The 17,110-nt window shown below is 43.6% G+C and overlaps 1 long non-coding RNA gene across 1 annotated transcript; it reads left to right on the top strand.

Annotated features, from left to right (window-relative positions):
- Window positions 1-4,047: 4,047 nt before the first annotated feature.
- LOC142725441 (uncharacterized) lies at window positions 4,048-15,295 on the top strand. The gene is made up of 2 exons (XR_012876561.1): window positions 4,048-4,176; window positions 15,019-15,295. It is a non-coding gene; the product is annotated as an uncharacterized LOC142725441 (long non-coding RNA).
- Window positions 15,296-17,110: the final 1,815 nt, after the last annotated feature.

The following is a 17,110-nucleotide window of genomic DNA, read 5'->3' as shown; positions in this document are numbered from 1 at the left end:
CCGTGGGCAACTGCCCCATTTCCCTCAGCTTCAGTGTACCCTTGTCTGTTTGTCTGTCGTGCACTTACTGAGCGTAGGGACCGTCGCCCAGTTGTACCCTGTCGCCTAGGGCGGGTCGTTGCAAGTAGGAAGGGACTGAGTGGCGGGTAGATTAGGGCTCACTTGTCTGTTTCCCTACCCCCATTATTACAAATACTGTGAACCGCTGCTACTACTGTGTCGGCGATTCACAATGTGAGCAGTGACCTGAATGAACGGGAAGCAGCTCTCTTTCGAAACCTGCAGCCCCTTCAAAACAGCTGATCGGCGGAGGACCCAGACCGATTAGATATTGACGGCCTATCCTGAACATATTTTTCTATCAATTTACACATATGAAGGCCTGTTTTCTTTCTGGGATGAGTTGAATTTTTAATGGCACTATTTTGTGGCATATATATGGTATTGAAAAACTTTTACAATTTTTTTGGGGGAATGGAAAAAAGGAGCAATTCGGCCATTGTTCTTAAATTGCACCAGAAATAAACAGTTATTTTTATTCTGCAGGTCATTGTGATTACGGTGACACTAAATTTATATAGTTTTTTGTTTTAAAACTTTTGCACAATAAAAATATATATTTTTTAAAAATAATTTGCTTTTGTGTTACCTTTATCTGAGTGCCATGACTTTTATACCGTCGAAGGAGATTTATTTTGCGAGACGGGGCCTTTTTTGTCATATTGATGAACTGTCCACAGGATAGGTCATCAGAATATGATCAGGGGTGGGGCAGCCGACACTCTGACCCCATACCAATCAGCTGTACCGGCTGCCTCCAGGCAACGGATGTTATGCAGTTGCGGGTATCGGAACCAGATGTGGATAGGTCATGAGTATAAAAAAACGCCCCTTGCCCGGACAACCACTTTAAGTCTCAGGTGCTCCTTGTGGGAGATGGAAGGTGTACCGCTCTGTGAGTGATCTGGACATGTTTACATACAAAATATTGCTCACGTTTGCTTGTTAGACAGGTAAGGCAGGGAGAAGGAAGCCTCTGGGTATGGTTGTGTTCTCCGTATTAGTTGTTGTATCTTAATGTTATGTATATTGCTTTGTTACTCCTTTATAAAAAAGTACTTTTAAATATTTAAGTATCTGTAAGGGTTGTATGTTATTACTATGGTGTGTGAAGGTCTAGAGTAGGAGTCTCATACGCACGGTCCGGAGCCGCATGTGGCCCCTGAAGATGTCTCCTGTGGCCCGCAGCACACCAAAGTTCCCTCGGGAGAGGAGAGAGCAGGCCGAAGGATGAGCGCGCCGGCGCTTCTTCATGATGTCATGAAGGAGCGCAGTCCCTTTCCCGCGCTGCTGGATCGTTGGTTGTAGGTGAGCAATGGCCGGGCCGGGGATTCCTCTGCTGGAGGAGCCCCTGAAGTCACTGTCCACATAGACAGTGACTTCGGAGGCTACTCCAGAAGAGGAATCCACACCCCGAGCATCGGCACAGCTCTGGCTGGGGAATCCAGGCCAGGGGGGTCCCCTGATGTCACTGTACATATATGGATAGTGACTTCAGGGGCTCCTCTAGCAGAGGAATTCCCGGCCAGAGCATTGGTAATGCTCTGGCTGGGGATTACACTCCCAGAGGGAGCCCCAATGGAGCTATCTATACGGGGGGTGCACTATATATAGGGGGTATAAAACTATCTATAGGGGTGTGGTGGTGTGTGTGGCACTATCTATAGGTGTGTGTGTGGGGCATATCTATAGGTGTGTGTGTGTGTGTGTGTGTGTGTGTGTGTGTGTGTGTGTGTGTGTGTGTGTGTGTGTGTGTGTTGCACTATCTACAAAGGGATGTGTGTGGCACTATCTACATGTGGGTGTGTGGCACTATCTACAGAGGGCACTGTGGCACTTTCTATAGAAGGCACTGTAGCATTATCTACAGAGGGCACTGTGGCATTATCTACAGAGGGCATTGTTGCATTATCTACAAAAGGCACTGTGGCATTATCTACAGTGGGCACTGTGGCATTATCCATTGGGGGTGTGGCGCCATCTACAGAGGGCACTGTGGCATTATCTATGGGGGGGTGGCACTATCTACAGAGGACAATGTGGCAATATCTACAATGGGCACTGTGGCAATATCTACAGAGGGCACTGTGTCATTATCTACAGGGGGCACTGTGGATCTATCTAAAGAGGGACACTATGGCACTATCTAAAGAGGGGCTGCCCAGTCTTGAAATTCTTGTGTCTGCCAAACGCTGCCAACTGAGCTGCAAGACTGCATTTAGCGACACTTAAACTGGAAAACTGGATTATTAAAATAAGCACGTGGAGTAAACTCGCAAATCTCCGTTAAGTTTAAACCTAGCGCTATTATTATACTAATGTAGTATTATAATAGTAATGTAGTATTGTTATGGTAATGTAGTATTATAGTAATGTAGTATTATTATAGTAATGTAGCATTATTATAGTAATGTAGTATTGTTATAGTAATGTAGTATTATTATAGTAATGTAATATTGTTATAGTAATGTAGTATTATTATAGTTATGTAATATTATTATGGTAATGTAGTATTGTTATAGTAATGTAGTACTATTATGGTTATGTAGTATTATTATAGTAATGTAGTATTTTTATAGTAATGTAGTATTATGGTAATGTGGTATTGTTATAGTAATGTAGTATTATGGTAATGTAGTATTATTATAGTAATGTAGTGTTGTTATAGTAATGTAGTATTATTATAGTAATGTAGTATTGTTATAGTAATATAGTATTGTTATAATAATGTAGTATTATAGTGATGTAGTATTGTTATAGTAATGTAGTATTATAGTAATGTAGTATTCTTATAGTATTGGAGTATTATTGTTATAGTAATGTAGTAGTTATAGTAATGTAGTATTATTATAGTAATGTAGTATTATTATAGTAATGTAGTATTGTTATAGTAATATAGTATTGTTATAATAATGTAGTATTATAGTGATGTAGTATTGTTATAGTAATGTAGTATTATAGTAATGTAGTATTCTTATAGTATTGGAGTATTATTGTTATAGTAATGTAGTAGTTATAGTAATGTAGTATTATTATAGTAATGTAGTATTATAGTAATGTAGTATTGTTATAGTAATGTAGTATTGTTATAGTAATGTAGTAGTATTATAGTAATGTAGTATTGTTATAGTAATGTAGTATTATTATAGGAATGAGGTATTATTATAGTAATGTAGTATTATAGTAATGTAGTATTGTTATAGTAGTGTAGTATTATTATAGTAATGTAGTATTGTTATAGTAGTTCAAATAACTAATTATTAACAATAATTTTGTATTGTATCAAATGTGAAAGTAATGCGTCCCGTCATCTTCAATTTTTTTCTATGTGCGGCCCATTTACCTATTTGAGACCGCTGGTCTAGAGTGTGTATATAGTGAATAATGCAAAGTAGGCACGCTATACAGCAAACAAAGGTGACAAAATAGTAACATACTAAAGGGACAATATACAGATAAACGCAAGTTTCCCTTGTCAGAAACCCATTTCGTAAAGCTCCAGAAGCACGGTTCTTGTAAAAAGTCAATATCTTTACACTAATCTGTCGAATGTGTGCCAGAAGAACACTCATTTGCCATACATTTACCCCAAAGAAGTCTTTTGGGTAATTAGGTGTAAGCAGAGCCTAAGCAGTGTACTTAATAACTAGAGATGAGCGACCTTATCAAAAGTTCGGTTCGGCTAGTTCGCCGAATTTCACAAAAAAGTTCGGTTCGGACCGAACTAGTTCTGACCGAACCTGTCACTTACGTGCGCCGTGCACAGGGCCGCCATCAGGGGGGTATTACTGGTACTCCCGTCAGGGGCCCGGCCACATGAATGAAGTAAAAGGGGCCCGCCGGGCTGCCGTCGCCCCCCCCCCTCGGACTGTTGCCCCCCCCCCCCTCGCAACGCTCACGGGCCCCCCCCTCGCAACGCTCACGGGCCCCCCTCGCAACGCCCGCGGCACCCCCCTAGCGACACCCCCCTAGCGACACTCCCCTAGCAACACTCGCGGCAGCCCCTGCATACCTGTTGTAGCTTCACTGGACGGGGAAGATGCAGCATGTGCTGAAGCTCCGTGTGGAGATCCCGCCCCCCAGCTCCTCTACACTGCCGACAGGACCTGCAGGCTGGTGAGTATGTTCCCCTATCCATTCTGATTCCCATCCCCCTGACCCCATTTGTAGATTGTATAAAGTTGGTTAAAAAGTTTTTTGGTATTTTTTCGTTTTCCTAGCGCTTTTTTGCCGCGATTTTCGTAATCGCGGCAAAAATGGCGCAGTTTTGCCGCGATTATATAAAAATCGCGGCAAAACCGCGTGATTTGTGCCGCAATTACGAAAATTGCATAAAAAAAAGATACAAAACATGAAAAGTGCTGTTAGGCTATATTCTCACAGTGCGGTCAAGTCAAGTTTTTTTGCAAAAATTGTGGCAAAAAAATGGGATTTCACCGCACTGTGTAACTAGACTAAGGCCTTATTCAGACGGCCGCATTCGGTCCGTGATTTTCACGCGCCTCGCACGGACCTATGTTACTCTATTGGGCCGTGCAGACTGTCAGTGATTTTCACTCTGCTGCGACTGTAATACGCTGCGGATTTTCCACAATAAAATGTGTTGCATAAAATCCGCAGTGTTCATGCCTAGTGTGTTCCTACCCTAAGGCCGGATTTACACAAGCGTGTGCTTTTTGCGTGCGCAAAAACATGGCGTTTTGCGCATGCAAAAGGTCCATAACAGCTCCGTGTGTCAGCAGCGTATGATGTGCGGCTGCGTGATTTTCGCGCAGCCGCCATCATTATGACACTCTGTTTGTAGCACGTGGTGCTTTTCTGTTTTCATTCATAGTTTATACGGCTGCGGAAGTGCTGGGCGGGATTTTCACACACCCATTGACTTCAATGGGTGCGTGATGCGCGAACAATGCACAAATATCGGACATGTCGTGAGTTTTACGCAGCGGACACACGGACACACGCTCCGTGAAAATCACTGACAGTCTGCATGGCCCCATAGAGTAACATAGGTCCGTGCGAGGCGCGTGAAAATCACGCACGTTGCACGGATGTATTACACGTTCGTCTGAATAAGCCCTAACAATAAGGCCCAGTTCACAGAGTTTTTGGGCCTTGATATTGACTCGGACACTGCGTCAGAATCAGCACCAAACAACTTCCAAAACCGCCTCCCATTGATTTAATCTGAAATCAATGGGAGCCAGTCGCGGAAAAAAGAAAAAGCAGCACGTCCTTTCTTGCCGCGGTTCCGCCTCTGACCTCCCATCGAAATCAATGGGAGGCAGAAAATGCATTTTTCCCTGCGTTTTTTGTCTGCTGTCCTCAATCGCCGCGGGCAAAAAACGCGGCAAGATAGTGTGGGCAGGTCAAAATCTGCCTCAAAATTCGGTGCGCGGTTCCAGGCGGTCGCGGGTGGGCATGCGCGGGAGTTTGCGGGTGCGCGCGATCGGTCGCACGGGCGGCAGTGTTTGACGGCCCCCATGACGACCCCCATGCTACCCAGGGTCGCCATCAGGGGGGGTATTAGGGGTACTGATGTGAGAGGCCCGGCCAAACCTAATTGAAAGGGGGGCCCGCAGCTCACGACATTCTTTTGGTGAAAAAAACAAGCCCCATTGCAGGGGTTTGTTTTTTTTTTCTACCAAAGGCAAGTCGCGGCAGTTGCCGGGCCCTCCTTTCAATTAGGTTTGGCCGGGCCTCTCACATCAGTACCCATAATACCCCCGCTGATGGCGGCCCTGGGTACCATGATATGGTGCTGGACGGAGTACCGTTAACAGGCGGTGCCACGGTTAGGGGGGCCCAGAAAATTTAGCTGTAGGGGGCCCTGAAATTCCTGATGGCGGCCCTGGCCGTGCATGCTACTGTCCAGGGTGCTGATAGAGTTAATGGGCTGCACTAACTCTTTCAGCAACCTTGACAGTACATGCTCGGCGCGCGGAAAACACTATTTAAATGTAATAAAAAAATAAAAATTATACGTTCGTACTTACTTTCCTCCTGTCCGGCCTCCAGCGATGACGTTTCATCCCTTTCGCCGCTGCAGCCAATCACAGGCTGTAGTGGCGGTCACGCACGTCAGGATGACGCTTCATCCCACGTGACCGCCTCTGCAGCCAATCACAGGCTGCAGCGGCGACATGAATGAAACGTCATCGCTGGAGGCCGGACAGGAGGAAAGTAAGTATGAACGTATTATTATTATTTTTTGGCATGTATGTATGTTGGCATGTATGTATGTATGTATGTTGTCATGTATGTATGTTGTCATGTATGTATGTATGTATATATATCTGTGCATGTATGTTGGCATGTATGTATATATGTGCATGTTTGTATGTATATTTGCATGTATATATTTGCATGTATGTATGTTTGCATGTATGTATTTTTGCATGTATGTTGTCATGTATGTATGTATGTTGTCATGTATGTATATATGTGCATGTGTGTATGTATATTTGTATGTATGTATGTATGTATGTATGCATGTATGTGTGTTTGCATGAATGTATGTTTGCATGTATGTATGCATGTTTGTATGTATATTTGCATGTGTGTATATATATATATATATATATATATGTATGTATGTATGTTGTCATGTATGTATATATGTGCATGTATGTTGGCATGTATGTATATATGTGCATGTGTGTATGTACGTATATTTGCATGTATGTATGTTGTCATGTATGTATGTATATATGTGCATGTATGTTTGCATGTATGTTGGCATGTATGTATACATGTGCATGTTTGTATGTATATTTGCATGTATATATGTTTGCATGTGTGTATGTATGTTTGCATGTATGTATGTTGTCATGTATGTTTGTATGTATGTTGTCATGTATGTATGTATATATGTGCATGCATGTATGTTTGCATGTTTTTATTTTTGCATGTATGTTTGCATGTATGTTTATATATATGTGAATGTATGTAATTATGTTTGCATGTATTTATGTTTGCATGTATATTTGTGCATGCTTGTATATATGTACGTATGTATCTTTGCATGTTTGTTTGTATGTATGTTTTCATGTGTGTGTGTATGCATGTATGTATGATAGTTTGCATGTATATATGTGTGTATGTTTGCATGTATGTATATTTGCATGTATATATGTGCATGCTTGTATATATGTATGTATGTTTGTATATATGTATGTATGTATATATGTATGTATGGCCATGTATGATACTGTCTGCTGGCGCCCTGTATCTAAGTCAACTTCGCGGCAGGCTTCTATACATGGTATAACAGTCAGTATCACACATTAAACTGAATCTAAGCCTACGACATGTTTTATTTCATTTTTATTTTTTTTCACAGGTTTGGTGTTTGGACTACGTCGGTTTCGAGGACTACTTAGATGACGTTTTTTTTTTCTACAATAAAATGGTTAATGAGGGTTATGTTGGGGGTGCTTTATTTCAATAAAATATTTTATCTATATCTTTGTCTTTTTCTTTTCAAATTTTATTACTACCACTTTAGTAATGGCCGCTGTCTGAGTGACAACATCCATTACTAAGGCGAGGCTTAGTGTTAGCCGGTGCAGAGGCTAACACTAACCACCATTATTACCCCGGTACCCAAAACCACCAGGGGTGCCGGGAAGAGCCAGGTACGATCCAGTACCCGACCATCTGTTGTGATGGTCGGGCCCTGGGGCGGCCGCAGGCTGGTATTATGAGGCTGGGAAGGGCCAAAAACAGTGGACCTTCCCACCCTTGTAATGCTAGGCTGCTGCTGCTGCTGTGTTGTATCTGGCTGGTTATAAAAGTGGGGGGGACCCCACGTCATTTTTTTAAATTATTTATTTATTTACATTTTTTTTTTTTAAAAGACATGGGGTTCCACCCAATTTATCATAACCAGCCACATACAACACAGTGTTATTAGCCTGGGAATGGACAAAACCAGTGGCCCTTCCCACCCATGTAATGCCAGACTGCTGCGGCCTTGTATATGGCTGGTTATTAAAAATGTGGGGGACCCGTCTATTGCTAAATTTGTTAAATTCAAAAAAAACAAAACGACGTGGGGTCCCCCCCATTTTTATAACCAGCCCGATACAACACAGCAGCAGCAGCCTAGCATTACAAGGGTGGGAAGGTCCACTGATTTTGGCCCTTCCCAGCCTCATAATACCAGCCTACGGCCGCCCCAGTACCCGACCATCACAACAGATGGTCGGGTACTGGATCGTACCAAGCTCTTCCCGGCACCCCTGGTGGTGGTGGGTACCGGGGTAATAATGGGTGGTTAGTGCTAGCCTCTGCACCGGCTAACACTAAGTACCGCCTTAATAATGGACGCTGTCAATCAGCCAACTGCCATTATCTAGGCACTAATAAAGTTTGAAAAAAAAACACAAAGACAATTCTTTTTTATTGAAATAAGAAATCCCCAACAAAACCCTCGTTAACCATTTTATTAAAATTTGAAAAAACGCAGATCTACGCAGTAGTCCAACGAATCGAAGACGTAGTCCAATCGGTACATCAAAATCTGCAACAACATAAAAAAACAGTTATCAATGTGAACAATACCAATACTTCTACTCACCTACACACATATATACACGCACACACAAACAAACAACCATACACAGACACACACATATATACACAAACACAAGATATACACACACACACACACACACATAAACAGACAAACACACATATACACGAACTCACACATATACAAACAAAAACACACATATCCAAACACACACACACACAGTTATACACACATACACGAACACATATACACAAACACATATACAAACAAAAACACACATACCCAAACATACATATACACAAACACATATACACAAACACACCCATATATACACACAAACACACACCCATATACACACATATACACATATACAAAAACACACACAAACATCTACACACAAACATATACACAAATACACCCATATATACACAAACATATACACAAAACACATATACACAAACACACCCATATATACACACACATATACACAAACACACATATAAAAACAAAAACAGACAAAGTCACATACCCAAACACACATATATACACAAACACACACATACACAAACACGGTTTCTTTTAAATGCTGCTGGGGAACCCGCTCGATCCACTATATAAGGCTGCGCTACAGTGCAGCATTTAAAAGAAACAGGATCCTGACCTGTCCATAGAGTTTAAGGCAGCACAGAGTATTTCAGGAGATGAGCGTGCAGATTCAGTGCTGCTGCGAACTCTGCTCTTACCATTACGTAGCTCTCAGTCTGTTACCTCTCCTCCACTCCTGTCCTCCAGAACACCTTCACATGATTGGCAAGTCACCACGTAATGGTAAGAGCAGAGTTCACAGCAGCACAGAGTATTTCAGGAGATGAGCGTGCGGATCTTGTGCGGGGTGGTGACTTGCCAATCATGTGAAGGTGTTATTGAGGACAGGAGTGGAGGAGAGGTAACAGACTGAGCTACGTAATGGTAAGAGCAGAGTTCACAGCAGCACTGAATCTGCACGCTCCTCTCCTGAAATACTCTGTGCTGCTGTGAACTCTGTTCTTACCATTACGTAGCTCAGTCTGTTACATCTCCTCCACTCCTGTCCTCTATAACACGTTCACATGATTGGCAAGTCACCACCACGCACAAGATCCGCACGCTCATCTCCTGAAATACTCTGTGCTGCTGTGAACTCTGCTCTTACCATTACGTGGTGACTTGCCAATCATGTGAAGGTGTTCTTGAGGACAGGAGTGGAGGAGAGATAACAGACTGAGAGCTACGTAATGGTAAGAGCAGAGTTCACAGCAGCACTGAATCTGCACGCTCATCTCCTGAAATACTCTGTGCTGCCTTAAATTCTGTGGACAGGTCAGGATCCTGTTTCTTTTAAATGCTGCACTGTAGCGTAGCCTTATATAGTGGATCGAGCGGGTTCCCTAGCAGCATTTAAAAGAAACAGGATCCTGACCTGTCCACAGAGTTTAAGGCAGCACAGATTATTTCAGGAGATGAGCACGGGCAGCCGTTCGTTTTTCCGAGCCGTGCTCCCATCATGCACACGACCGTAAAAACACCCGTTATTGCGGGTCGTAATTACGACCCGCAATAACGGGCTCATAGACTTCTGTTACCCACGGGTACCTTTCCGTATTCTCACGGGAAGGTGCCCGTGCCGTTAAAAAAATAGAACATGTTCTATTTTTCTATTTTACGGGCCGTGCTGCTATAATTATAATGACAGCACGGTTCGCAAAAGCGGCCGGCTGCCCGTGGCCGGCCGGCCGTGCTCGTAGTTACGAGTCGTAATTACGAGCACGGCCCGTAAAATAAAAAAATAGAACATGTTCTATCTTTTTAACGGCACGGGCACCTTCCCGTGAGAAAACGGGAAGGTACCCGTGGCTAACAGAAGTCTATGGGCCCGCTATTTCGGGTCGTAATTACGACCCGTGATAACGGGTGTTTTTATGGTCGTGTGCATGAGGCCCCGTAATGACGGGTGGCTACATGTGTGCACCCGTCATTACGGCAGCGTTGCTAGGCGACGTCAGTAAGGGTATGTGCACACACACTAATTACGTCCGTAATTGACGGACGTATTTCGGCCGCAAGTACCGGACCGAACACCCTGCAGGGAGCCGGCTCCTAGCATCATATTTATGTACGATGCTAGGAGTCCCTGCCTCTCCGTGGAACTACTGTCCAGTACTGAAAACATGATTACAGTACGGGACAGTTGTCCTGCAGAGAGGCCCCTAGGGACTCCTAGCATCGTACATAACTATGATGCTAGGAGCCCGGCTCCCTGCACTGTGTTCGGTCCGGTACTTGCGGCCGAAATACGTCCGTCAATTACGGACGTAATTAGTGTGTGTGCACATACCCTAAATAGTCACTGTCCAGGGTGTTGAAAGAGTTAACTGATCGGCAGTAACTGTTTCAGTACCCTGGACAGTGACTACCGATCACAGTACCTGTAAAAAAAAAGACGTTCATACTTACCGAGAACTTTCTGCTTCCTCCAGTCCGGTCTCCTGGCCGTTGCCTTGGTGACGCGTCCCTCTCGACATCCGGCCCGACATTCCTTGATGACGATGCAGCCCATGTGAGCGCTGCAGCCAATCACAGGCTGCCGCGGCCTCTGCAGCCAATCACAGGCTGCAGAGGCCTCTGCAGCCAATCACAGGCTGCCGCGTCAGAAAAGGTCGGACTGGAGGAAGAAGAGGGACTCGTCACTAAGACAACGACCGGGTACGTATGAAATGCTTTTTATTTTATTTTTAATCAGCAGCCTCTTTTCTCTATCAGTGATTGATAGAGATAAGTGGCTGCCGATTTGTATAATGTTTTTGACCGGGTTCGGTCAAAACGGGTTCGGCCGAACCCGGTGAAGTTCGGATTCGCTGCGAACCGAACTTTACCGGAAGTTCGGACCGAAACCGGGTTCGGTTGTCCCGGTTCGCTCATCTCTATTAATAACATTGTTTTCTTTCTTGAGCCAATTTTCTATTTGTAAAAGTAAAGCTCCAGATGTAGACATTTTAAAATCATAGCTTATCCATATGTTATAATAGCTTTGAAGTCACATTTTTACAGTACCTCCAAACTGTCTAATTTTTCATGGGATAGTCCCACGAAACCAGGGTGACCACCTGTCTGCGCCAGCTCCTGGGAGCAGATAGAAAAGCAGGAACGGAGAAGGGTGAGTATGTAGGGCACCTGGAAGACTTGCCACTTCTGCAAGGAGTCTGGGAGATCTCCCCTTTTTCCAGGAATTTCCTTGACATTCTGGGAGAGTTGGCAAGTGAGCTATAAGTAAAGGGCTTTTATTTTATTGTGTAGAAATTTTTCCTTCCCTTTTCCCGTCCCTTGGTTGAACTTGATGGACATGTGTCTTTTTTCAGCCGTACTATGTAACTATGTATACAGTTGGAGTAAGTGTGTAAGTTAATGGCATGCCAATGTGCTCCCCATAAATAGTGCCAGGTAGTATATGCCCTTCATACAGTGCCAGGTACAGTTTGGCCATAATTAAATACTAGCCACAATGAGAACCTCTATAGTGTGCCAGTCACAGTGTTCCCTACATATAGGGTGACAGTTTGTGCCTCCATACTCTGCCAGCGATAACCTGCCACTCCATACAGTGACAGCCATAATGTCCCTCTCCATACAGAGACACCTACTAGTATGGGAGGAGCATGCTGGCTAAAGCAGTCTGTAAATGTAATGTTGCTGTATCACGATACTACCTGTCTAGCAAAAGCGCATCCACAGTCAGTCTTGATGCTGGCTACTCTATTTATCAGAGTCTAAGGGACCGCTGGTTTTCACTCTTTTACCCCTGTACTGGGATCTGGTCATTGCTGCAGCGAATCCCCAGGTTGCGTTTGCAGAGTAGCCGCTGCCAGATGTAGCAAACAGTCAAAAGTAAACCAATATCGACAACAGAGACAAGCCGGGTTAAACCAAGGAAGGCAAAAGGCACAGTAACAAAAAGCAGGAGAGTAGTCAGGAAATGGTCCGAGGTCATATACAGTAGCAAATACTATTGAGAAGCAAATAGTAGTCGGGTAAAAGAGCCAGGACCAAAAACACAAGAATACTCACGACATGCACAGACTGACCAGGGTAAATGAAATAACTGGAAAAAGGCAGCAGATCAGCAGGAATTAAGTAGAGAACAGATCTAACTGATTGGCTCTCAGGCCACGCCCTCCTGTCTCATTGCCTGGCTTCTGAGACAAAAAATAGGCAAAGTTGTTACTGTAAAATATAGTTTCCGCCAAGAAAACCATACCTTAAATTTATCTTAATCCCTGTGAGCATGTACAAGTAATGGCTTCATACTCCTATTATTTGTATTTGATCTGCAGCCAAGTAGACCAAAAGGTCGTAACTGTAGGGGCAGGAAAATGGTAGGTCTCTCCCTTTTTGATTGATAGGCTGCCTGAACCATCCACGATAGTGCTTATTTTTTTGTTCTCCTTCTAGTCAGAAGTGAAAAGATAGACAGGGTCTGTTGGCCAATCAGACCTGCCACTTTCAATATGTGAGTAGTTCTACCTTAACAGCTAGCCAATGGTGTTGCGTGGCATAGCGGGGAAACAGCTGGTCATCTTGTCAGCGCCCATTCACTTGGCAAGTGTGCTAAATGCCGTTCCCGCCTCCTGATGTAAAAACCTTTCTGGGTCCATTGTTTACCGGTCGGATGGCAACCCTACGCAATACTGACCTCAATCTAGTCAGCCAAGCAAGTAACTCCTTAAGACTTCAAAATAGAGAGCCACACGCACACATGGCCACCTGTCAACTTCTCCTCAGCTGTATAGGAACATAAACGTGACTGCCTCCCAAAATATTTGTGCCATATAGAAATTCTCCCCAAAAATAGTGAAACGCTTTGTGGCCCCAATAATAGTGCTACACATTGCGCCCCCAATAATAGTGCTACACATTGTGCTCCCAAAAATAACCATTATTACACTTGTATCATCACATTTTATAGCCTGGCAGGCCACAGGGTGAAATTAGTCTGGAGACTACAAGGTGTATGGCGAGGCAGGGAGCTGATGATTTCCTTGCACCCAATGGACAATCAGTTCCCCTGATCCGGTTGTGGTTTCAATAACTGGATCCTATGAGCAAGCCTAGAAAGGGAGGGTGGGTGGTGGAGGCCCCAGAGGAAAGTGCCCCTTGCGCTTTCCCTATGATCTGGCTATTATTCAGGCTGTAACTCAGGATCAGTAAAACATAAGTAATTTAACTTTTTATGCAGATTCATTCTAATTCTACGAAAATTTTGTGTTTGCACGTTCTTTTAAATCCAGGAGACGGACTGCATTATTTCCTATTACACCAATATAAAAATAACAGATGAGAATTAAAGTGATAAAATAACAGCAATTCCAGCAGCAGTGATATAGGAGAGTCCGTAGACATAATCAATATGACATTGCTTGCACCAATCCCTCTGTGCCTAATAAAGTATTCTGTCTACCCTTAGGAAACATTACAATGCATTGAAGAGAAGCACAAGGTCATTTATTACCTTTTATTTCAAGTGGTTTTATTGAGTCATTATTAGACTAGTGACTATAAAGTTGCTAGCCTTTAGTCCTGCTTTTTTACTGATACATTAGTCACCAAGACAGCACAATGTGAATTTTCTATTTCCTAAAATTATATTTGATTTGAGATATTAAGAGATTCAGAAAAAAAATCAAAACTCAAGTATGTATAGGCCTTGGAAGTCGTATAATATTATAAGGCATTATCTGTTTATGGGCTGTGGATATTATTTCTTACTGTACATTAAGATATTGATTGCAAAGTTTTCTTGAGGGCCGACCTCAACTCAAACCCTCTAAAATGTAGGTGTGACTTCTTAACCCAAATACCAGCTAGTTACACTCACAGTGGTTCACGAAGCTGAGATATGGGACGTTGTTTGTTAGGGACCTCACAGTAGAGTCCTGATAGGTCAATGCTACTGTTTTGTTAGTCAGGGAAAACAAGTTTGAAAACCATAGCAGCTACAATGGACACAAAGGGCTAAAGGGGGACAATTCAGATGCAGGAACTGTGCCGATCGAAAGAAGCAATCATGCAGCCATAAATAATAAAATGCACCAGCAGCAGCCATATTCCTCCTCCTTTTAACTAAGGGTCCCTAAATAGATTTGGCCTTCGCTAAGCATTGCCGACTCCAAGCTGAAAAGGAGACGACTGCTCCTGCCAAACATGCGCTTGTCCCCAGCTGTTGGACATTATGCCAGCCAAGTGGAAACACTTGGGTTATGTTTATACTGGTGTCATGGTTCACATTATTACAGGAGCCTTGGTAGTTATGAAGAACCATTGTGTAACAGATCCTGATGGATTTCATTCACTTATAATGGGTTCCATCATATTTCTGTTTTTTTGTACAGGAATGAAAAGCGCAAAGAGCAAGGGAAACGTGACAGAATGGGCCCCAACACCAGTGTGAACATAACATTAAGCTGGCCATACAAATCAGATAAATCTTGGCTGAACCCACTGATCTGGACTGGATCAGCCAACAATCTCATTTACATCGGGGCATCCCGTTTGTCTTCTGACAGCAGATATTGAAATTCGACATGCCAGATCCTTTGTTCCCGCGGGATATCAGCAGCTACATTTGTCTGGCAGGCTTTAGAATAAAAACAATAGAATAATACAGTGCATGTCTTTTCGATCTTTTTTTATACACAGACATATCCATCTGTCTTAGGCTCGAAATGTGATGGAAAGAAAGCCTGAAGGCCCTATTACACAGGCCAATAATCGGGCAAACTAGCGATTATATGAACGGTCGTTCCCGATCATTGTCCTGTGTAAACAGGCCAATGGTCAGCCAATGAAAAAGCAAACAATCATTCATTGGCTGATCTGCACGTTTATGCAGCCTAAATTATCATTGGATCTCATTGATAAGCACTCGTTTGCTTACGTATGGGGACAAATGATCATAGCAACGATCACTCATCCCCATACATAAACCAGAGGCATAGCTAGGTTCTCCAGTACCCGGGGCAAAGATTCAGTTTGGCCCACCCCCCCAACCTCTTTCCCGACATCTCCTTCCCCCTCGCCGTGTTTGTTTTCTCTACCAATTAATGACGTGTCATCTCTTTTCCACATTTATTTTTATGTAACTCGAGTATAAAAAACATTTGTACATTTTACAAGCAATATAGTTCTATACACAACACCAGTACCAAGCTCTGTAGATACATACAGCACCAGAACAAAGCTCAGTACATAAATACAACAGCAGCACAAATATAGTTCAATTTAGTGCAACCCCTGCCGTATAGGTATGTACAGCGTAAAGCTACAGCTCCCAGCATGGCCCGAACAATGAGAAGGATATGCTGGGAGATGCTGTTTCACAAAAAATAAATCATATCATAAGCATACCACCCATCATCTCGCTGCAAATAATACAGTGACTACATTACTGATTAGAGGCAGAATAAACATTTACATTAAGTGCCTTACCGGTGACGTCTCAGATTCTAGTTATTTTTCTCCATCCGGTCCAGACCTCTATGATGACTCCCGGTCACAGCCCATTTCTGCAGTTTACCGCTCAGATGTCTTCAGCTTCTCACTTTTCCAACATTTCTACACCTATAAATAAAGATAAAGTTCTCATTATACCACACACTACGCCCCTAAATATAATAGCGCCATACACTGCACCTCTAATTATAATAGCACCATACACTGTGTCTCACACACACACACACACACACACACACACACACACCGTACCCCCTGTAGATAGTGCCCCCATATAGCCCACCCCTGTATATAGTGTCCCACAAATAGCTCCCCTATAGTGCTCCACAGATAGCTCACCCCTGTATATAGCCCCCCTGTAGATATAGCCCACCCCTCTATATAGTGCTCCACATATAGTCCACCCCTGTATATAGTGCTCCACAGATAGCCCACCCCTGTATATAGCCCAACTGTAGATACAGCCCACCCCTGTATATAGTGCTCCATAGATAACCCACCCCTGTATATAGCCCCCCTGTAGATATAGCCCACCCCTGTATATAGTGCTCCACATATAGTCCACCCCTGTATATAGCCCCCCTGTAGATATAGCCTACCCCTGTATATGGTGCTCCATAGATAGCCCACCCCAGTATATAGCCCCCCTGTAGATAGAGCCCCCCCATAGATAAAGCCCCCCCCTGTAGATAAAGCCCCCCATAGATAAAGCCCCGCTGTAGATAAAGCCCCCCATAGATAAAGCCCCCCTGTAGATAAAGCCCCCCTGTAGATAAAGCCACCCCTGTAGATAAAGCTCCCCTTGTAGATAAATCCCCCCTGTAGATAATGCCCCCCTGTAGATAAAGCCCACCTTGTAGATAAAGCCCCCCTGTAGATAAAGCCACACACTTTTTTATTACAATAAAATAACAAACTATTCAAACTCACCTTAATCCCGCTCCCACGCCGGCCGGCAGCAATGGAGACCTG

The sequence above is a fragment of the Rhinoderma darwinii genome, chromosome 1, assembly GCF_050947455.1.
Source record: "Rhinoderma darwinii isolate aRhiDar2 chromosome 1, aRhiDar2.hap1, whole genome shotgun sequence".
NCBI lineage: Eukaryota > Metazoa > Chordata > Amphibia > Anura > Rhinodermatidae > Rhinoderma > Rhinoderma darwinii.
This window is presented reverse-complemented; position numbering and strand designations above follow the sequence as displayed.